The sequence below is a fragment of the Carcharhinus amblyrhynchos genome, unplaced genomic scaffold (assembly GCF_965287045.1).
Source record: "Carcharhinus amblyrhynchos unplaced genomic scaffold, sCarAmb.v2.hapA scaffold_38, whole genome shotgun sequence".
NCBI lineage: Eukaryota > Metazoa > Chordata > Chondrichthyes > Carcharhiniformes > Carcharhinidae > Carcharhinus > Carcharhinus amblyrhynchos.
Window position 1 is genome coordinate 3,112,203 of NW_027649779.1, and position 22,627 is coordinate 3,134,829.

A 22,627-nucleotide genomic window follows, 5' to 3' on the forward strand; every position below is an offset into this window, starting at 1 on the left:
ATCTATGATCAGGAAGTGTCTGGATTTTGATATCCCAGTCAATGAGTTCACATCTGAATCCATTTAATCGTCCAATGCAGTTCTGTTTGGAATGAAAGGAATAACAGTGTTAGTACATCAAAGATCAGCAAGAAAATAACACGTTTTATCTTTAGTGTCTCCATTAACCTTCTCTATTAATATTCTCAGAAGCCAGTGCAAGTACACAAGAACTCCTACAGTGCAGAAGGATGTGATTTGGCCCATAGAGCCTGCACTGACTCTCTGAAAGAGCCACACAGCTCAAGACCAGAGGATGGGTGGAAAAGGCCAGTCTATCAGTGACACCCATAATTAAACACAACTCTGGAGAGGTTTAAGAAGTCAAGGCTGCGATTGGGGGCGGGGGTTGGGGGGACCGAGATGAAAAGCGATGAGGATGAGGCACTGGGCTAAGAGTTCGTTGGTCTAAATGTATCCAAGTTCCTGTTCACTCCACGGGTTAGCTTCAGCGCCTGCCTTAACAGTGGCCCCCCGAGATCCCGTCAATGGACTGTGTCTATCTCACTTTGTCTTTCTGGGCACGCATTTAGGGACCGATCTTACCTCAGAATAGCCACACCCTGGCCGTCATCAGGACATTGAAGACAATGCTCTTGAAAAACAAAATTCTCAGCCCCATCACCGTCAAAGACAAAAAGTTCACCCTCAGCCGATCTGGCAAAATGAGAGAAACAAAAGATAGATCTGGTTTGGTGCATGTATCATTTGGAACTAAAAAAACAACTGAAACCACTAATGTGTGTTTTTTTTTCATTATCTAACTGCTTGACTTTGTCCGTCTGTCCATCCTGTCCGTCTGTCTGTCCACCGGCCCACCTGCCTGTCCATCTATCTTCATCTGTCTTTCACTCTGAATCTCTCTCTCTCTGTCTCTTTCTTTCACACTCTCTCTCTCTCCCTCACCTTCTTCCCACCCCCCACCGCTCCCACCCCCATCCCTCGATTTATATATCTCTCTCCTTCACTCTGTGTGACAATCTATCTTTCTCCCCATCTCACTATATGTTTATCATTCGATCTCCGGCTCTGTACCCCTGTCTATTTGTCCACTTATCAATCTGTCTATTTGCAAGTATTTTGCTTTGATTAATGTTGAATAAAGTACATACCGTTTTCCGTGTCATGTGATTCTGTTGAGGAATCATATCGACTTGTAAGGCATTTAGTTTGATCTGGAAGGGCACAAAAATAAATGACTTATTCAGTGAGCAAGTGACATTACTGTAACCATGTTTGTTCTCAATATCACTTCCAATACTGTTGTTACCAATAGCCACGAAGAAAGTAAGAATCAAACAGCACGATTGGACTTGTTCACTTGATTATTCACAGAAACATTGGTAGCTCTGCCATTTAGTTCGGCCCAAATCTGAGTTCAAAGAGTGTGGGGTCGATTACCCATCAGGGATTAAACCCCAGAATCCGGGCCATTCCATCGGTGCAGTATTTCACTGTCTTCCAAAGAAGTGGTGAAACCGAGGCCTGATTTCAGCTCTGCAGTGGATTAATGATATCAGGACACTTCTCCAGAGGAGCGGGATTCTCCAGTGCTCTGGTTAGTATTTAATACTTTCCTAAATTCGGTGATACACCAGCAGCTGCGGGTCCTGGACACTGCCCTGAATTGTAATAGTCAGCTATTATTATTTTTATTCACTTATAGAATGTGGATATCTCTGGCAGGTCAGCATTTACTGCCAATCCCTAATTGCCCCCTTCTGAAGATGGTTGTGAGTCTGCTGCTTGAAACTCTGCAGTCTGTTAGGTGTACGTACACACACAGGGCTCCGAGGGAAGAAGTTCCACCATTTTGACAGAGCGACAGTGAAGGAACTGCCAAAATATTTCCAAGTCAGGATGCTGAGTGACTTGGAGGGGAAAATCCAGATAATGGTGTTCCCGGGTATCTGCTGCCCTTGTCCTCCCAGAAGATAACGGATATATTTTTGGAAGATTCAGCGGAAAGAGACTTGGAGAATTACTGCTGTGTATCTTGTGGATGGCACACACTGCTACCACTGTGCTTCGGTGGTGCAAGGAGTGGGTGTTTGTGAATGGAATACTTAATGCTGGAGCGGCACAGTGGTACAATGCTTAGTACTGTTGCAACCCCCTACCCCCACCCCTCTAACTCCACTCCCCCCGCCCACAGTGTCAGGGACCTGGATTCGATTCGTGGCTTGGGGGTGACTGTCTGTGCAGAGTCTGCAGGGTTTCCTCTTGTCAGTGTGGGTCTGATCCAAAAGATACACAGCAGTAATTCTCCAAGTCCAGTTTCCTCCCACAGTCTGAAAGACGGGCTGATTAGATGCATTGGTCATGCTAAATTCTCCCTCAGTGTCCCCGAACAGGCGCAGAGTGTGGCGACTACGATATTTTCACAGTAACTTCATTCCATATTTAATGTAAACCTATTTGTGACAGTAATAAATCAACTTTTAATTAAACGGAGCCTCTTTGTCCTGGGTCGTGTCAAATTTCTGAGTGTTGCTGGAGCTGCATTTATCCAGGCAAGTAGCTAGTACCCTACCACAGTCATGATTATGTCTTGTGGATGGTGCAGAGGATTGGGGAGATTAAGAGACACGTTATTCAGCACAGGATTCCCAATCTCCGACATGCTCTTGCAGTCAGAGCACTTATATGGATAGTCCAGTTCAGTTTCTGAGCAACGTTAATCCTCAGGATGTTGATAGTGGGGGTTGACCATTTAGAAGTCTACAAGATTATGAGAGGCATGGACAGATTGGATAGTCAGAAACTTTTTTTTATTTCTCAGTATGGTAGAGTCAATTAAGGAGATGTGCGAGGCAGATTTTTTTTACACACAGGATGGTGGATGCCTGGAACTCGCTGCCGGGGGAGGTAGTGGAAGCAGATATGGTAGTGAGTTTTAAGGGGCATCTGGACAAATGCATGAATAGGATGGGAATAGAGGGATATGATGCCTGAAGGGTAGGGGGTTTTAGTTCTGTCGGATAGCATGTTCGGTGCAGGCTTGGAGGGCCGAAGGGCCTGTTCCTGTGCTGTAATTTTCTTTATTCTTTGTTTCAGTCATGGTAATGCCATTAAATGACAAGAGCCGATTGTTACCTTCTTTTCTGTTGGAGTTGGTCATTGCCTGGAACATGTGTGGTGCAAATGTTATCTGCAGCTTGTCAGTCCAACCCTAGATATTGTCCAGTTATTGCTGCATTTGTAATGCATTACTTCAGGATCTGAGGTGACATGAATGATGGTGAACATTGTTCAGTCATCAGCGAACATCCCAACTTCTGACCTTACAATGGATTGAAGGTGATTGATGAAGCAACTGAAGCTGATTGGGTCTGAGACACTGAAGAACTCCTGAAGTGAAGTCCCGAGACTAGAATAAATGGCCTTCAATCATTAGTCAGCTAATCTTTCAAAAAGACAACATTTTGAGTGACGATGACACCGAGTGTTTTTTGGCCGTTAAGAAGATGGATAATATTTAGTGGACGTTCTTCCTATCATAAAACACTCTCAGAGGAGGCAGTAGAGCAGTGACATTGTCAATCCAACGACCCAGAATACTGATGTGTGTTCGAAATTCGCCGTGACAGATGCGAAATTTGAATGTTAAAAAAATGAAATTAAAAGTATAAAGATGACCAATGAAATTATTGTCGATGATCATTAAAACTCATCTTGTTCACTAATATCCTTTAGGGAAGGAAATCTGACGTTCTTACAATGTCTGGCCGGAAAGTGACTCTTAAATGCCCTCTGCTGATGGGCAATTTAGGATGGGCAATAAATGCTGGTCAAGCCAATGACACCCATATCATATGAATGGAAATAAAATAAACTTACCGATGTTTACTGCGTAATTCTGATTATTGTGAACTGCCTTGCACGTGATGATTGGCAATTTCCCGGATTGGGGGAAAGAGAGAAAACCCGAACTCCTGTAATTCCCGCTCTCCAATAGGACACTGGATCTTGTCACATTGACCCCCTGGCCGGATCCCCTGGACAGGGAGAGCTTGATTGTTTTGGGGGAGAAGTCCGAGGCCAAACATACTGCAGCGGTGGTGGTGTTGGGGGCTCCCGGTGGCACTGGCGGGTAAAAGACACTCAATTTTGGTTCTTTCGGGTCGTTCGCCTCTGAAAATGTAAGAAATAAAAGGGCAAAAAATCAGAATCCAACAGGGTGCCATCCCCCAACCTGCTGTGCCATTCGATTAGACCACATTTTTCTGAGCCTTAACCCTGTGTAAGTTTGTCTATTAACTTACCGAATGCTAAGACTGGATAAGTAATCTTTTTTCCCCTTGGCACAGAGAAGGTTCTCTCTCTCTCTCTCTCTCTCTCACACACACACACACACACACACACACATAGACGCATGCACACATGCCTATGCACACAGGCAGACACAGATACATGCACAGACACATATGCACGCACATACACACACACACGACACACACATACGCACACACGCGCGCGTGCACGCACACACACACACACACACACACACACACACACACACACACGGGTGAGTTCCTAATTGAATATTTCTCACCAATATTCACTGTTGACAAAGGCATGGTTGTTCGGAAACTTGGGGAAAAATAGTAATGTCTTAGGGAGTGTACATATAACAGAGAAAGAGGTGCTGGAAGTCTTAAAGCGCATTGAGATCGATGAATCCCTGAATATTAATGAAGTGTATCCCAGGATATTGTGGGAGTCGCAGGAGAAATTTGCGGGTTCCCTAGCAGAGATATTTAAATCATCGTTAGACACAGGTGAGGTGCCTGAAGATTGGAGAGGCAAATGTTATGTCTTTGTTTAAAAACGGGTTGCAGGGAAAATCCTGGAAACTACAGGCCAGTGAGTCTCACATCTGTGGTGCGTAAGTTGTTGAAATATATTTTGAGAGGCAGGACCTGCAGACATTTAGAGATGCAAGGACTGATTAGGGACAGTCAACATGGCTTTGTGAGTGGAAAATCATTTCTCAGAAATTTGAGTGACTTTTTTAAGGGACAGCCAAGAAGGTTGATGAGGGCAATACAGTTGATGTTGTCTACATGGAATTTAGCAAGGCGTTTAACAATGCATTGCATAGTAGCCTGTTGCGTAAGGTTAAATCTCATGACATCCAGTGTGAGGAAGCTAAATGGATGCAAAAATTTTTTGATGACAGAAGCCAGAGGGTTGTTGTACAGAGTTGTTTTTCAAACTGGAGATCTGTGACCAGCGGTGTGCCTCAGGGATTAGTGCTGGATCCACTGTTATTTGTCATCTATATTAATGATTTGGATGACAATATAGGAGGCATGGTTAGTAAGTTTGCAGATGACATCAAGATTTGTGGCATAGTGGGCATTGAAGAGAGTTATTTCTGATTGCAGTGAGAGTTTGATCAATTGGGCCAGTGGGCTGACGACTGGCTGATGGAGTTTAATTTAGATAAATGAAAGGTGAGACATTTTGGTAAATTAAACGAGGACAGGGCTTACTCAGTTAATAGTAGGGCTCAGGGAAGAGTTACAGAACAAAGAGATCTAGGGGCATAAGTTCAGAGTTTCTTGAATGTGGATTCACAGGTCATGATGTGGATATGCCGGCATTGGACTGGGGTAAACACAGTAAAAAGTCTGAAGATGAGGGAATCCCCTCGAAAGCTAGTGAGTTTGCTATCAAATAAATCGGTTGGACTAAAACCTGGTGTTGTCAGACGTTTTACTGGATTCACAGGTGGACAGAGTAGTGATGACGGCATTCGTTATACTTGCTTTCATTGGTCAGAACATTGAATACCGGAGTTGGGACGTCTTGTTGAAATTGCACAAGGCATTGGCAAGGCCAACATTGAATACTATGTACAGTTCTGGTCACTCTATCATAGAAAATATATCATTAAACTATAAAGAGTGCAGAACAATGTTTTTCTAAGGATGCTGCTGGCACTTGATGCTTTGAGCTGTAAGGAGAGGTTGAATAGACTGTGACTTTCTTTTTCTCTCTGGAGCGTAGAAGCTTGAGAGGTGATCTCGTATATAAAATAATGAGGGGTATAGATCAGCTAGATAGCCAATATCTTTTTTTCCCAAAAGATAGGGGATTCAAAAACTAGAGGGCATAGGTTTAAGGTGAAAGAGACAGAGAGAGAGAGAGAGAGAGAGGTACAAAAGTGTCCAGAGGGGCTATTCTTTTTTTTCGCACAGAGGGTGGTGAGTGTCTGGAACAAACTGCCAGAAGTACTAGTAGAGACGGGTACAATTTTGTCTTTTATACCGTTACATGAGTACGATGGGTATAGAGGGATATGGGCCAAATGCAGGCAATTGGGATTATCTTAGGACTTAAAAAAAAACGTGGGATGAACAATTTCGGCCAAAAACCTGTTTCCATGGTGTAAACCTCTATGATTCTATAACACACACACACATGCACCTCGAGGCAGTCATACCCAGATACATGCAGAGAGACACACACTGACACATTGAGAGACACACACGCCCAGAACCACACACAGATACATACAGACTGGATTTGGGGACCAAATAAAATATTTCCAGTCTTGATGCTGACACACACTTAATGGTGAGGGGGATACATGGATGACTTGAAGAGGTTTGGGACAGGCTGAGTCAATGGGCAAGAACATGGCAGATGGAATAAAATCTGAACATGTGGGAAGTTATCCACTCTGGCAGAAAAAAAAAGTCAGCAGAAAGGCAGAGTAGTTCCTAAGCGGTGTGAGATTGGACAGAGTTGTTCCCAGAGACAGCTGGGTATCCTTGTTCATGGGTCACTAAAAGCTAGTGTCTCGGCACTGCAAGAACATGGAAGACGAATGCTACATATGTATCTAACAAAATAGGAATATGTGTGTACACGTGTAATGTACGTGTGTGTGTGTGTGTGTGTGTGTGTGTGTGTGTGTGTGTGTGTGTGTGTGTGTGTGTGTGTGTGTGTGTGTGTGTGTGTGTGTGTGATGACCTGTTTGAATGTTCGAACATTATTTGTGGACCAAATGGCCTACACCTGCCCATTTGTTCCTTTGAGAATAAAGTACAACTGCATGGCTGTATTCACTCACACAGACAAGCATAGACATACAGGCACACAGGCGTACACACACACACACACACACACACACACCACACACACACACGCACACAGGTCTAGAGACACACGGAGACACACAGACTGAGGTATTGAGAAACAGACATGCCCAGAAACAAACACACAGACTGAAACACACTCAGAAACTTGAGGTGGAGACCAAATTTAACAATTCAAAGCTTGCTGATGGCACAGACATATTGGAGAGGAGGGTGCAGTGGGGTTTCAAGGGGATTTGGACAGGCTGAGTGAATGCACAAAGACGTGGCAGATGGGATAGAAAGTGACTAAGTATTAAGTTATTAACTGTGGTCGGAAACAAAAAAAAAACAGAAATATAAAATATTTCCTACATGGTGTGAGGTTGAAAAGAGTGGACTTCCAGATAGACCTGGTCACTAAAAATTAGCATGCAGGTATTGCAAGCAATGAGGAAGGCAAATGCTACGTTGGTCTGTCGCAAAATATTATTGTGAGTGTGTGCATTAGTTTGTATGCATCTGTGTGAGTGTGTGTGTCTTTTTGTATGGGTGGGTGCGTGTATGCAAGTGTGTGAGTATTCCATGATCAGTTTGAATGTTCCATCAGTATCATAGAACATAGAACAGTACAGCACAGTGCAGGACCTTTGGCTCTCAATGTTGTGCTGAGCTATGTCTAAACTCAAGATCAAGTTATCCCTCTCCCTATAATTCTGGTGTGCTCATGTGTCTATCCAATAACTGCCTGAAAGATCCTTAAGTGTCCGACTCCACTATAACATCAGACAGTGTATTCCATGGGCCAAATGACCTTTATCTGCTCCCATGTTGCTTGGAGACTCGCATACATGTACACGCCACTGATACTCACACAGTCAGGTATGGACATAGAGGCATGCAAGCGTACAAACACACTCACTCATGAACACGCACACACACTCAATCATAAACACACACACACACACACACACACATACATATACCTGTAGAGAATGATATGCAGATTAGTTACATTTATTAAGACAATGTGATAAACTGCTGAATATGCTAGTTTGTAACTGACACAAAAAACAGCAATGTAAGCAGCATAACTGGAAGCAACAATTTGCAAAGAAAGATTAATATTTTGTGAGTGGATAAAACTAATGGATGTTTTCACTGCAGGGGGAAATGCAACTTAACGCACCTTAAATCTGAAAACCAAAGAACCATGTTGTTTATAAATGTCCATATGCTAAGAGTAAGGAACGATCAACGAATGTCTTTATTCAAATTCTTTGGATAGGTGAAGAAGACAGAATGCACAAACACTAAGCCACCGAAAAAATATATTCAGAGCTTAATGTTCATGTTTTAATGCGAAGATCTGAGATCATTATTGAAATAAAGGAGAGTCTGCAATCAGAACTGGCAACATTTCTGTTCTGTTTCTCATAACATTACATATCAGCATTTAAAAATTCCTCAAACAGAGCAGGAGGAGAAAGAGTTTTAATCTGTATGCTGTATGCAGGGTGATAGTACTCGATCAAGAGGGTAGATGATGGTTAACTCTAAAATGCTGGAATTTATTTAAGGAGTGACTTAATCATTCCCAAACGGAGAGGGCTGATAAACAGGAACATTGGCTGTTGGTTGGGGAGTCCAAGATTTCAGCAAATGGGATTTTAGACGATGTTTAATGTTTAAGACTTTCGGGAGCGAAATCAGGAAATATTTTGAGGTTTAATGTCTCACTTTCTTCCATTAAGACATTTCCTACACCCAGCCTTTTTTGATTAAATCTAATACTGTGTGCAGTTTTCGTCTCCTTATCGAATAAAGCATGCACTTGCAATATAATGAGTGCAGATACAGTACACCAGACTAATTCTTGAAATGGCGTGACTGTCCTTTTAGGACAGACTGGGATGACTGCATCTATATTCACTGGAGTTTGGAACACGAGAGGCGATTTCATTGAAAGTTATACAATTCTAGCGCAGATGAGCAGACTGGATGCAGGGATGATGTTTCCTTTGGCAGGATGGGGTCGAGAAAAAGGGATTAAAGTTTCAGTGTACAGGGTTTGGCATTTAAATCTGAGATGAGGAAAAATGTCCTCACTCAGAGGCTGATGAAATTGTAGCTCTCTAACACAGAAGTTTGTGGTTGCGAAACCAGTGAATACATTTTAAATGGAAATATATTACTGTACTCTAAAGGTGTCAAGAATTATGCGGAGAAAGGGCTGGTATGGTGCCGAGTTTTAGGGTCAGCCACGTTCCTGTCGAATGGCAGAGGCCTCAGGATCAACTGGCCTCGTCGTGCTCCTATTTTCTATCTTTCTCTGTAAGATATATGCCCATGAAGGAAAGTGCTGGGTGATGGCACTGAATATTAATTCTTTCATAAAACCTACAAGACAAAATTAATCACAGTGATATCTGGTTCTGCAACAAACTTTTGATTGAAATTATCACTAAACATTCTTCATGGAGCATTATGGGATGGTTGCAGCGAAATGCCAATGTCAGTGAATTAGCAGCACAGAGACCCAGGCTGATTCCCCTGAAGAAATGGGTTTAAATCTCACCTCAACACTTGGAGTAATTTCAAATAAATTGATTGAAACGTGGCCTGTCGTAAAAACGACGGCGACTATCGACGATTGTCATATAAACAATGCCGTTCAATGGTTGGCATAATATATTTGCAGCAAAAAAGCTTTGAATAAGATCTCGGACAAAGGGCTAATTCAGAGTTCATGCTTTTCTGAGTAATAGATTCGCATGAATAGAGGATTGGCTAATCGATAGGATACAGAGAGTTGGGATGTGAGGAGCATTTTCAGGATGACAATCTATTACAAGTGGAGTACCTCAGCGATCAATACTCGGTCCACAAATATTTATAATATACATAATGTCTTGGACGAGGGAAGTGAAATTTCTATTGCCAAGTTTGCGAATGAAAATAGGCCTTCTGTCATGGGTTATAAATGTCCATTTAGATCAACAATGTCCTTTGGAGAAGGAAATATGTCACCCAGTTGTTTGGAACCAAGATGGAATGTCGTGGAACCTGAAATTGCCCAGCGGGCAATTAGGATTTGATTTGATTTGATTTGATTTAATGCCCAAATTCAATAAATAAAAATAAAATTCTGTATTTTTTTAGTTCAATTTGACACCACTAAGGACTGGAGCTGCAAAGACTGGACACTGCAATTTTAGGATGAGCTGAGCTGGATATTCAGCTGCATAAATGCATTCTATCGGTGCAATTTCCTGAATTGTCTTTACACATGATGCTGGCTCCCTGCCCATCACACAGCAGATAATGACATTAAGTAAGTTTATCCTTACTGGTCACATGTTTCACTGCTGAATGTGGGTGTTTCACTGTCGTGATTGGTAAACATGTAGGAATAATTTCTAAGACAGAAACTTCGCGTTGCAGCAGCTGGATCATATTTACCTCACAGAGGACAGAAGAGAGGCATTTAGCGTGCATTATTTCGGGAGCGCTGTATACAAATTTCACACCAAGTCAAGCCAAGGATGCACACACGTTGCTCGTGTGAGGTTAAATGTCACTGGCTTGCAAAGATTGCAGGCCGATATGGGCGAGCTGGTCAGACAGAGCAGTGGCAAATGGAATTTAAACCTGAAAAGTGGGTTCTACTCTGAGTTTGGTTCCACTGCCAAAAGTAAGCTTTCTGGTTGCATAGTTTGCAAAGTAATACCAGATGGTATAAAATCGACATACCCACATGAACAGCAATGTAAGGATTGTTTCTCATGCTAAGGTTTTTGAGATTCGATATGCTTCCACGGCTAGTTCATTATTACATCCTGAAACAAATGTAAAACAATATCCCAGGAATGATGATCTTGCTGAAGAGGGAGTGGAGGGAAGTTCACCAGACAGATTCTGGAGTGGCAGGACTGACATATGAGGGGAGATTGAGTCGGTTAGGATTTTATTGTCTGGGATTCAGAAGAAGGAAGGCAGGAGGAGAAGATCTCACTAAAACCCATAATGCAGGATTAGACAGGGTAGATGCAGGATGGCGGCAGGGTCCAGAACCGGGGTTCATAGTCAAAGAATATGGGATTGATATGAGGAGAGTTTAATTTTCACCAAGAGAATGAAAAGCTTGTGTAATTCACAATTACAACGGTTTAAACAGAACAATGATGCTTATTCGCCTCCCTCTCTCATTTAAATCAACTCTCTGAATGGAATCTTCCTATCCCCTTCACAGGACACAAATCTGGTTCTCAGTTCAATACCATATTACTGAGGCTTGCAGTCCCAACTCCTTTTCAATGTACCTCTAATGCCTGGGTAAGCTGAGCTAATCTAAACTGACTCAAAACTGAACAATCTCCTGGCCTGCATGCCACACATTATATTGGCACTCTGCCCAACTTGATTAGACTACTTACAACAGAAAACTAGATCACAGAGGAGATGTCGAGTGAAAGAATAAAAACACATTGACTTCACACTGACTTGGTGCAACTGTCACGCGGGTGCCGCTGCCAAACGTTAGCTTTTCATAGCACAGTAACAATTGTTCAGACAGAAACCTTCTATTGAGAAAATTGTTTTAGATTTCAGACAATTCAACGGCAAAGACAAAGGTGGAACAGTCACTGATTCGCTGCAGATAACAGATATTTCATACCTTATCCCTCCCCACCATCACAGGCCATGTGGGCCGAATGGCCTCCTTGGGTGTTCTAGGGTTTTACCAACGCTTCTCAGTTCGGTAATTAGCACAATGTTAACAGCTACTACAAAATATAGACCCAGCCATATGAACACAGGGATAGCTGATATTCACTTTGAGTTCATGTCACTTGTTTTAATTAACTTCTCTCCTGAACCAAATACAACCGTTCCTTCCCTCTCCCTCACACTGAGCTCCCACTGTTCTTTTTTGACTATTTCAGGGAACAATATTTGGATAGTAAGTTGAATGTGTTTTACATGTTCCATCTTTACCAGTATTTCTCCCTTAATACCCAGGAGAAACAAATCCGAGGAAAATAATTTGACATCAACATATGAATGAGCAAAGTGGGAGCCGGAGTGAGGCACTGGGCCGCTCCAGCCCAACCGCTGTTCAGTAAGATCATGACTGATCTGATTGTAACTTCACCCCCACATCCCTGCCTATCTCCGACCACCGGTTACCCTTGTTAATCAAGCATCCAGCTAACTGTCTTTAAAACAATTGAAGGTCCTGTTTCCCCTGATGATTGAGGAAGAAAGTTCACGAAACTCACGACTCTTTAAGAGAGAAAACATCTCCTCATGTCTGCCTTCAAAGGAGAGACCCTTTTATTTGAATCATGAAACACCCAATGTATTGCTCCAAAAAAAAAACACTGCTCATTGTTCTGTCTATTGTGGGGATAGATGTCCTCCTGTCCACTCTATCTCTGACCCTTGTTAGTCTGAAGCAACTTTTACAGTGCTGTTTATCTCTATGACACCATGACCCTGTTGGGATGTTCCTCTTTTAATTATCTATCAATGTATCATTTAATTGCATTACACACAATCATTTCAGCAATGCATTTCCTTGCCAGCTACCAGGTGGGTTTTTTAATGATAAAGGCCAGTTAAATGTTTCATGGAAACAATCCTGAATTGTGGAAACAATAAAGCTCACATCTGCTCTATCTCAATACCCAGTGAAGCTGCTGTTTGGATTCCCAATGAGAACTGCTCACCCTTTCCATACAAAAATAGCGTCAATTGAAATTAACCAGTGACTGTGTGGCTCCATAAAGACATGAAGGGGAAATAACATGTTGAGTAAACATTGTCCAGGATTAGTTACTTACTGGGTTCCACAATCAGCCTGGTTCCATTGCCAAAGATGAGTTTTCTAGTCATTTCATGTTACACAGTGTTTGATTTCATAACCAGATCCATTATGATCTCGTCCACCTGTCTCTGCCCTTCTGCTGTGTCCCAGCACCGTGGGGAAGGGGAGGGGGTGGGGTGGGGGGTCAGTAATTGTGTACACTCAGTGGGGATGGAAGGCGGTTGAGGGGAGTGGTGTTGGGACGGTGCTATTCAGAGAGCTTGGTTTTCTCCCGTGGTGCTGGGAGGTTATTGTACGGGCGTTAAGGGAGATTCAACTACCGTGGTTCTGGCTGTGCCGACTCAGTCCACAGTAATAGGTAGCCGAGTCGCTTAGTTGCAGTTTGGAGATCTTTAACTGGCTGATTTTCTTGACAGAATCGATAGAAGCAGAAATTCTCCCTCCGGCAGCGGTTTCTTTATTGTCCCCTCCTGAAGTGTGTGTCTGAACCAAGTATTTCAGAGCCTGTCCTGGGGACTGACTGTACCAGTGTATTGTGTACTCACAGATTCCTGAATATTGACAGCTTAATATAACCGTGTCATCGGCAGCAGACATTTGGAGAGGCGGGTTCGTGGATACCAGGGAAGGGGAATCTGCAGGATAACAAAAAAAAAACACTTTTTTTAGGTCTTGCTATTTAACCCAGGGATTGAGTCAGTTGCAGGAGGAGCTTAGTTTTATGCGGTGTTGTTATTATTTTAATTCTAATGGAACGAGATTCACTTATTCTATAAACCAGTGTACAATGAGATAACATTTTATTTTGCACAAGCTCGAATGAGCTGCAACGATGTTATTAAACTGGACAGAGTGCAGAAGAGATTAACAAGGATGTTGCCAGGACTCAAGGGACTGAGGTATAGGGAGAGATTGGACTTTTTCCTTTGGTGCATAGGAGATAGAGGGGGGATCTTGTAGAAGTGTATAAGATCATGAGAGGCACGGATAGGGCGAATGAACTCAGTTTTATTCCCAGGGTTGGGAATTGAGGACAAGAAGGAATAGGGAAAGGATTAACAGGAACCTGCAGAAAACATTTTTTTTACACAAAGGATGATAGGTGTGTGGAATGAGCTGCCGGAGGAAGTGGTTGAGGCAGGGACATTGACAACATTTAAAAGGCATTTGGACAGATACATGGAGAGGAAAGTTTTAGAGGGATATGGGCCAAATGCAGGTGAATGGCTGAGCTTAGATGGGCATTTTGATCGGCACATGGATCAGTTTGGACAGAAGAGCCTGTCTTTCTGCCGTAAATTCTGTCAATCTATGAACACACTGTCAGTTTAGTAGGAGCTGGTTTAAGAGTGAAATATGAATGAGTAATGATCACAAACATGAACAGGAAAACAACAGGTTTATCCGGAGCATTCATGGCTTGTGGAAAAATTGGATTTCATTTATAAAGGGGCAGCATCTACCCTAGGGGCCGAATGTCGCCATTCCATGCTCAATGATTCTACCACATATTCTCGGTTTCAGCTTCCATTTCCCACGTTGAGAGACAAACTGAGGGAACATTTTATTATCAGTGACCCAATCGATTTCTAGAAATGATTGTCAAAGCGTAACCCAGCCCCGTCACATCACAGTGCACAGAAAGATCCAACAAAAAAGTGACTGATTTATCAGCTCCAACGGGGCAGAAACATGCCGAATAACGGTGGCCAAATGTCATACATTTATTTCAGTTTAACATTTTCTGGAAGCATTTTTTAAATCTATTTGTTTATTTTCCTGTCAGTATCATGTTTTCCCTCCTTCACTTTACATTGAAATGTCTAATCAGATTCATTTCATTCACTTTTTCTTGTTTGTTTTTTTTGTGTCATGGGAACATGCCCAAAGGCTCGTACTTGCTGTCAGCTGCGTTCATTCTGTTCAGTTTCCGCAGTGGTTTTACTGTTATTCATTGGACCTCTGACAATTTCATTTTTTTTCTGCTCATTAACTGATTCTCTGCCGGGTTCTCTGGGCAGAGTTTTCTCTAAGTTGTACATTTTATAGAAACTGCAGAAGAAGTAGAGACAATTCGGCCCACACATTTCTGTCTGTGTAAATACTCCAGACCAGCTTCAACCCTCAATTTTCTAATTGGTCTTTCCCATCTAGCTCCCTGTGTCAGTCTGATCTGTTCTCCCTCTGATCTTTTCATGTTTTCTCATAGATGCATTAGTACCTGCTGATCCAAACATTTAAAGAGACAGTGAGTTCCACATCCTGGCCGATATTTAGAATTTTGCTTCTTGATATTTAGATTTTCTCTGAATCACTATTGTCAGGAGACAGAGGTAGTTTATGTAATCTGTGATTGTATTCTTGAATATTAGAAATAAGATATCGATTTAATTGAGTTTAGTTTAGCATTTCTATGTCAAGTAGGGTAAAACTCTAGTTAGCTTGATGTTAAACGGAGATGTTTGCATGTTGGGTGTTTTTTTTTGGGCTCATTTTGAACTGTATCTGTCTTATGCTGAGGGAGTTAATGACATGAAAAATGAAAAGCTGGAAAGTAGGAATAGGCTGTTCCTTGGAAACCGGGAGCGACTTTTATGTTAGGAAGGGGTTTAACTGGACCCAAGGCCTTAGGAGATACACAATGAAACAAAAAACACCTCACAGCTCTGCCAGAAGCAGAAGCAATAAGTGGAGTAAAGAGAAGAAAAAGCTCTCAGAAAATAAAGAACAGATAGTTTTAGAAACCAAGGAGTTGAAAAAGAGATCCAGGACAACTGAAATGAGATGGCCAGAGGAACTCGAAACTGAACTCTATACTGTTTCTCAAAGTTGAAGAAAGGGGCAGAGACAAAGGCCCCCAGCTAAATGTAGGGCTGAAATGCACAGACCTGGCGAAGTTGGCAAGCCAGCTTTCAGATATAATCATGATATTGGTGAGGCTGGTGAAGGAGTATTGGCATGGCCACATACCTCTGAGATTGTATGGAAATTTCAATGCACATAACAGTTCAAGACAGAGGAATAGGGGAAGCAAAATGCAAAATCCTGGACGTGGATCCTTGCTGAAAGCAGTTAAGGGTTATTTGTTAGAATTTACTAGTTAAGGCTAAGGCTAAAGTAGTTCAGGGTTATTTGTTAGAATTTAATAGTTAAGGCTAAGGGTTATTTGTTAGAATTTACCAAGACATAACTTTTTGACAGTGGGGAATGGGAAACACTCGTGTGGATGTCAGAGTCCGGTGAGGTCAGTTGGCTCACAGCTTTTAATGATCTGCGGGGTTTTGAGGAGCAATTTACAGAAATTTGATTGGATGGCATCTACCATGGGTTTTGGAATCGGGTGTAGCTGATAACAATGGCCTATTGTTTTACAGGGATTGCATTTACAGGGAACATTATCGCAAAGATTTATTTTGCAACCTGTGTTATCCTTAAAGTCTGCACACAGTCATGGAGAGTTGGGCTGTCAGAGTAAATTGTGTCATAGTAAATGCTTTCTTATTTAATAAATGTTTTTATCTTCTGTTACTAAAATCTAATTGGCCATCCAGTTATCCAATTCCCTCTATTGTTTAAAACAGAAGAAAACACTACATTATTTCCAGCCAAGTTTCCATCTGGGAGCTTCTCATCCAATAGTAACATCAACTGGGACTGTAACACTATCAGATGTTAATAGCCCTTTGCTCTAGACACACCCAAAATAAATAATTTGGTCACATCTATCCCATTAACCTGTCCATTATATGAACGATTTCCATGAATCCTCTTCACTGCTCTCCAATCTCTAAATGAAAAGAGACCCCCCATGTTCCCCATTTCCAGAGATTGTTGCGGATTGATTTCCTGAGAAATGCAGACATCGAAGCAAAATTTCCAACTAATAGAAGCAAGAGCGGCTGTTCCACATTTCAAAGTTATGCCATCGCTCAGTGATGTTGCAGTTTGTCTTCTGCCTCAACAAGGAATTCCTGCGTTGACCCATTCCCCCTGACTATTTTACTGTACAGAAATATAACAGACGCTGCCTTGAATGTGTTTAACACTGACTATACCACTGTTCTTTGATGTACGGAATTCACAGATTCAACACAATGGCTTTGACTGAAGAAATTTCTCCACTTCTCAGTCCAAATGGCTGAACAGTTATTCTGAAAATGTGACCCCAAGTTATAGACTTCCCCGCCTGGGAAAAAAAAAACAACCACCCAAAATATGCTTTGTCTAGTCCTTTGAGAATATGATAAATTCTAATGAGATCACTCCTAATTCCTCTAACCTCAAACTCGACTCTGGGTCTTCAATCTCTTCTCAAAAGACAATATAAATTCACTCCAAAGTATGTAGATCCTTGCATAACAAAGAAGACCAAATTTTACACAGTATCCCCGACAGGAGTCCATTTCACTCCGAACCTTCACAAGTCTCATTATCAATTCGTGTTTATTATATTTTCAGCATTCTCCAGAGATAATCCAATATATCTTTCCCTGTTGATTAATTATGTATTGCTTGTTCAAAAAATTATTCTCTTCACAAGTCTTTGCTATTTTTCCTGTTCTTCCTCATCGATTTCCACCTCATCCTCCTCTCTCAGTCCTAACTTCACATTGAGCTACACTCCATCTCGTAGTGTGGTACCGTCATCGGACCGAATGGAATAGATTTCCAGCAGATTTAGCAACTGATTGCTTGGCATCATGAGGCACTATGGGCCATCAGCAGCAGAATTGTACTCGAACACTATCTGTAACCTCATGACCCAGCATGTCCCCCGCATTGACATTAGCAAACGAGGCAGTAACACTTGTTCAATGAAGACTTCAGGAGGCAATCCCAGCAGTATCCCTATAAATGAGTTGTCAGTCTGCTGAAGATAAAGCTAAAGCAGTGGCAACATTCTCCCTCCCCAGGTACCGTTTGGATGATCCATCTGGACTTCCTCCAGAGGTCCCCAACATCATTGATGTCAGTCTTCATTCAGTTTAATTAACTCCACGTCACTTCAGCAACGGCTGAAGGCACTGGATTCTGCAAAAAGCTACGGGCCCTGAAAATATCCTGGCAAAATTACTGAAGATCTTGCTCCGGAACTAACCAGTAACGGTGGGAAATAAGAAAAGTGAAGTGGTTTGTTAAACGGAGGGTATTTAAAGAAATGTCAGGTAGAACCTCAGTAAGTTCAGTCACTGATTTCTCTATTAAAACATTCCTTCGGACCAACAATCAGTTCATTTATGCCTGAGGTCCGTTGTGTCATTTTCCTTTTTGTCACCTGGTTCAGGTATTGAATGAGTCGCTGTGGTTAAATAAGCCTTCCGCAGTGATACTGATCTCATTCAGCCGGTACTTTACTGACATTCCAGGGCTAGGACTGCAATCCACTGCCCAGGAGAGAGTTTTGTGACCCCGTTGCCGGGTTGGAAGCGACAGCCAGATCTCCCTCAGTCACAGTTAACACCCAAAGTGGATTCCGGAGTGTTGTTAATTTGAATTTGTTAAAAGCTATCAGAGGTGTCAGGGTTCTTGATGCTGAGATGCCCCTTAAACCAACAATCATCCAGATACTGTCAACTCCCACATCACACCTAACACTGGCACCCCCACCCCGCGCCTCACCACCCTCTCCCCCGAGCCCACTCCGCCCCCGCCCCCATCTCCCCTCGAAGCCTCCCCCCACTATCCCTGCCCCACTGACTGCCGACTCCATCAGGATCCAAAGAGACTTTCAAAGGGACCGGATTGGAGCCGACCCCAGAATCACACCCTGCTCCCAACTCGGAATCTGTACCGGATGATTCTCCACAGGAAGATTCGATGGGATTGAAACGAGAAAGTTCACAATGATAAAGTGAAGGGGACATTAAACGAGACAGACTGTAACAAGGCGGGGTTTGGAGTTACTTACCGGCTGTGACAGTCACCACCGTCCCGGATCCATCCATATCAGCATATTTCCAATTAATACACAGTGACTCCACCCTCAGTCTCCCCGGTACAAAAACCACCGACATCTCAATCTGCCGGAAAACCATCACCAGTCACTCGGAAATGTCCAATTATTCGGGGAATTTAATATCAATAAATAATATTCAACGTTTCAACGTTTCTGTCGGTTCAAATTGTAATTTTGTGAGGCCCGGGCTCTCAGTAAATGGCCGCAGGAAGGAAATATTAACTTCATATATGGCAAAAAAATCAAAGAAAGATGTGAGTGGTGGAGATTACAGTCCAAATAATCCAGATCACAGCGATAATAACATCAAACCAATGATTCAAAATCAGTTCATTGAGAATTTATAGTGTAATTGTGCACAGGTATTTGTCCAGCTTCTTTCCACTGTGGCTGCCCCAATATTTACACAGTGATACAGTTCAGCATCAAAACCTCTGGTACTGGGTGGGATGTTGGGACATGAATTAAACAGCGCGGAATGTGGCTCCCAGTTCCGGCTGTGAGCCTAGGGTCCCATCTGGTGTCAGGGTTTGTAACTGGGATCAGTCATTCCCATTCTCAATTCACAGACAACACTCCCAGGAATGACACCCCCATCCACTCAGACTACGTATTTATAAAAGTCAAAATGTCAACGGTAATAATCAGGTCTTATTCAAAATATACTGCGGTGCCGGGAGTGTGAGGCTCAACTTTGGGGATTGGCTGGTGGGGGGTGGGTGTTGTTCAGGGTAGATTAACTCCGTTTTTTCATTTGGTTCTGTGAGAATCTGCAGGATGAGTTTTTGTATCGCGGGAAGCCGAGACCCATCACTGTGTCTTGTACTTATAATGAGCTTTACAGTAATAGGTGGCGGCGTCTTCAGCTCTCACATCCCGAATTTCCAGCGAAAATGTCTTTTCTGCTTTGTCCACAGACACAATAAATCTCCCTCCGCTGGAGATCTGCTCCCGCTCCTTCCCGGTCTGGGTTTGTTTGAAGAACTCGCCGTTTTCCAAAGAGGAAGCAAAGAATCCACTAGATAAAACGCAGGTGATGGTGAGAGACTGACATTCCTGCTTGGTCACCTCTCCTGGGCTCTGTGTCACTGACTGACTGAAAGATCCTGGAAATTAAACACAGAGAGTTTAATGGACCATCAGAGCTGAACCACACAATGGAGCTAAAACCCCAAACAGTGTCTGTATCTGGGATGGACTGGGACAGCTTTATACCCAATCCACACAATGTGGGTTAGTTTGATCGGTACTCACGGGGTAAACAGACACACAGGGTGAAAACAAGAAGGATTCCCATCTCTCTGCTGCCCGGAGCTGATGGTTTATATGACGGGGAGCTGGAGACTGCAGAGTTTGACTGCTCTGGGACACTGGATCTCAGAACTGAACTGAAATACCTCAGGCCTGAACATTGTTAATTTAGGCCACGCCCATTGTTTAAAATAAAACTCGAGAATGGAAAGGTGGCAGAAAGCTGTGAACATTCAGTCGAGGCCCCATGGTTATCTGGGCCTCGGAGCTCCCGATCCCTGAATCTGATCCCGTGACTCTTCTGGGTGTTGCCACTCAGAGTTTGTGAGTGTCCCTCTTTGTCACAAGTAAGGAAGATTCTTCTTTTTCAGTGTCCAAGTGTAGAGATGGCAGTTAGGACAGTGAAGTGCTCCTCTTGCTAGATGTGGGAGATTAGGGAACTTTCTCGTGTCCCTGGTGACTATGTTTGCAGGAAGTGTGACCAGCTGCAGTTTCTCACACACCCCATAGTTCGGTTGGAGCAGCAGCTGGAAACATTCTTACTGGATCCAGGGTGAGTTAGACAAATGGGTACAAAATTGGCTTGATGACAGAAGACAGAGAGTGGTGGTGGAGGGTTGTTTCTCAAACTGGAGGCCTGTGACCAGTGGTGTGCCTCAGGGATCGGTGCTGGGTTCACTGTTTCTTGTCACTTATATTAACGATTTGGATGAGAATATAGGGGGCATGGTTACTAAGTTTGCAGATGACACCAAGATTGGTGACATAGTGGACAGTGAAGAAGGTTATCATGGATTGCAACGGGATCTTGATCAATTGGGCCAGTAGGCTGATGACCGGAAGATGGAGTTTTGTTCGGATGAATGCGAGGTGAAGCATTTTGGTCAATCGAAACAGGACAAAACATACTCATTTAATGGGGGGTATTAGAACAAAAAGATCTAGCGGTACAGGTTCGTAGCTCCTTGAAAGTGGAGTCAGAGGTGGACAGAGTGGTGAAGAAGGCATTCAGCATGTTTGGTTTCATCGGTCAGAAAATTGAATACAGGAGTTGGGATGTCTTGTTGAAGTTGCACAAGACATTGGTAAGGCCACACTTGGAATACTGTTTACAATTCTGGTCACCCTATTATAGAAAGGATATTATTAAACTAGAAAGAGTGCAGAAAAGATTTACTAGGATGCCACCGGGACTTGATGGTTTGATTTATAAGGAAAGGCTGTTTTTTTACCCCCCAGACTGTATAAGACTGAGACGTGATCTTATAGGGGTGAATGTCCCCGATAGGGCTTGATATAATAATAGGGGGCATAGATCAGTTTGATGGGCAACATCTTTTCCAAAAGGTAGGAGAGTCTAAAACTAAAGGGCGTAAATTTAAGCTCAGCGGGGAGAGTTACAAGATGTTCCAGAAGGGCAAATTATTCACACAGAGGGTGGTGAGTGGACAGTTATAGAACAAGCTACCAGAGGTAGTAGTAGAGGCGGGTACAACTTTGTCTTTTAAAAAATATTTTGGACAGTTACATGGGTAAAATGAGTATGGAGGGATGTGGGCCAAACTTGACAAGTGGGCCTAGCTTAATGTTTAATAAAAGGGTGACATGGATAAGTTAGGCCAAAGGGCCTGTTTCTATGCTGTAAACCTCTCTGAATGTATGGCTGCGAAACATACAGGGAGAAGTGAGTGTGATAGACTCTAGGTTCAAGAAAGTGTCTCACCACAATTCCAGATCCAGATAGATAGAGGAGTGACTGCCAGGACAGACAAGCATTTAATGCAGGGGTCTCTTGTGGCAATTTCCCTCTCAAACAGGTATGCCGTTTTGGATGCTGTTTGGGGGGGCGGGGGATAGCCTGTCAGGAGAAAATACCAGGAGCAGCCAGGCTTGTGGCACCATGACTAGTTCTGCTGTAGAGCAGGATCGAGCTAAGTTCAAGCGACTGAAAGTTGTAGGAGACTGGATAGTCAGGAGCATAGACAGGCGTTTCTGTGGCAGCGAACAACATTCTAGGATGCTGTGTTGCCCCCCTGGTTTCAGGGTCCTGGGTGTCTCTGAGCAGGTACAGGGCACCCTGAAACTGGAATGGGAACAGATAGATGCCATTGTCCACACTGACATTAATGACAGAGGCAGGAAAGGGGCAGAGATCCTGTGACGTCAATTCAGGTAGTTAGATAGAGCAGGACCTCTGGGAGAATAATCTCAGGATTATCCTTCATGCCACGTGTTAGTGAGGCTTGCAACAGGGAGATATTACAGTTGAATCCGTGGCTAAAGTGCCGGTATCTGAGCGAGGGCTTTAGATATATGAATCACCGAGATGTCTTCAGACAACTGGAGGATTGTGTTTTTTCTCTTGTTCCTATTGTACTTATTTTAATATAATTTAATGCAGCTGAACCTATTCACAGAATCTATACCAATCTCAGGAACAGTTACAGGGGAACTCGAAGACAT